Below are 2,055 nucleotides of genomic sequence, written 5' to 3'. Positions count from 1 at the left end.
GAAAGAGGCCAAGATTGCAGGGAACACAGCCAGGACAGGACTATTATAATCCCTCGGAGGATTCGCTTGCCAGCTACGAAAGCACAAGCAGCAGCACCCTGAAATGGAGACCTGCTATTTTGGAGCAATTAGCCATTGGTGCCTGCTGGTGCCTTTGGAGACACTCCAGAAACTGCGGGGCAGAGAGGAGGGCAGGAAGTCTTGGTCGGCTGTGGGAGGTGACTCCACCCTCAGTTCTCCCACCTGTCAGCTCACAGCCCGTGCAATGCTGCACCTCGATCGCAGGGTCTTCTGCTCCCACCTGTCCGTGCCTCGTCCTCGGGATGACATTGAGCCTTCACAGGTGACACGCTCGTAGGGGACCCCAGCAGCAACAGCACACAGTCAAGGGAGGCTGGAATGAGCCAGATTATCTTCATACATCAGGATCTTGAGCCAGGGACCTATGGATGCTCTAGGGAATTTGCCTTTGGGAGGAAATGAATCTCCAACGATTATTTATACTTTTGTTTGTGTGTATGCGCATTTTTTCTAGTGAAGTTCCAAATAGTCACCAGAATTTCCAAGGACCTATAATTTCTTTATAGTACTTTGTTCCATTCTTGGTCAAAGAGAGAAAGGCTTAGAGGTCCCTCCGTCTGCATGGCCTCACTAACGCAGTCACCTTGCAGCTCATCCACCTGGCCTGTAAGACCTGGACCTCTGGGGTGAAGGGAGCTTGGAGAGCACAGCTGCTCCTAAAACCATGGGGCCACTGCTCCATAGAGGCATGTGTTCCCCTTTTCTCTCTGTACTGCCTGTTCTGAAACATTTCCGGGCTCTGGTCTGACTGACTCCTTTGCCCTGGGGTTTCTCTATGGCATCCTGGGGCTTGGGGCCACTGAGACCAGCTCAGCCTGTCTGCCATGGTTCAGGCCCAGGGCCGCATAGTTCCTGACACGTCTTGCATCCACAGGCCTGCACATCTCCCAGGCCTTCGTAGGGGCTGTGGCCATTCCTGGAAACAAATTCACCCGAATGGAAAGAGATTGGGTGCTGTTAGAGCTGGATAAAATAGCAACTAACTCCAACTTTACACAGCAAGAAAGGTGGGCTATGTTTTATGTTGGTTATTTATCTTTATCTTTTTTTTTTTTTCTCACAGCATTGAACATAGGAAGAATGAACAGACAAGGAGGGAGTTGCTCTGTCTGCCCAGAGAGATGAACCCTGGAGGGGAGGGATGCAAGGCGGAGGGTTTGGAGATGAACCACTGCAACAACATCAAAAGCATTTACACAAACATAAAGGGGTCCCCAGCAACTCTTTAAGAAAGGATGTCTTTTGTGCAATGCAAAATAACTCTCCAACTCATTCTTAAGTGCACTGACCCTCCAGTGGCCCGGTCCTTTTCCCATACCACCTTCCTGCCAGTCACCTCCCCAGACAGAGATGCCGCCTGGAAGCTGCCCACAGCCAGGGCTGCTGCCACAATGCCCTTGCTCAAAGCTATGAAGAGTTGTTTTTTGCTGGTGTTTTATTCTAGGGTCACTGGGGAGGGTTAGCACTTGCCCAAAGTAGAACTTGAATAGTGTTCTAGGAATCACCTCTCTGCACATCTGCTGGGACTGCTTCGCAGTAATAGCAAGGAGGAGATCGTGGCCCCAGCAGTGTTCCTCAGAAGCAGTACCTGCAAGCTCCAGGCTGGGTACTCAGGTGACTGATGGTGAGAGATAGAACACTTTAGACGGCATATCCCTGCAAGGGTTCCCCATGGAGTTGCTGTCCCACTCCCAAACAAGTGGTGAGGATCTCTGTGACCTTCCCTTTACTGGGAGGATGGGCTGGGAGCGAGGATGCAGGTGGAGGAACCTGCCACCCCAGTGCGAACGTTTCTGTGTGCTGTGGAGCTCTGTAACTGGACGAGGAGGGGGAAGTGGGGTGGGATAGGCATGACTCTGCTTCACTGCTGCTTTATGTCTGACCCCCACAGAGAACAGGGACTGTGCGGGCAGCCCATCTCCCAAGCCTGGAGGGGTGCACCTTCCTCCACCTCCCCCTTGTCGCTGGCATTCC

This window comes from Tupaia chinensis, unplaced genomic scaffold, assembly GCF_000334495.1.
Source record: "Tupaia chinensis unplaced genomic scaffold, TupChi_1.0 Scaffold000292_1, whole genome shotgun sequence".
Taxonomy (NCBI): Eukaryota; Metazoa; Chordata; class Mammalia; order Scandentia; family Tupaiidae; genus Tupaia; species Tupaia belangeri.
The sequence above is the reverse complement of the archived record's forward strand: the minus strand, read 5'-3'. Positions refer to the sequence as shown.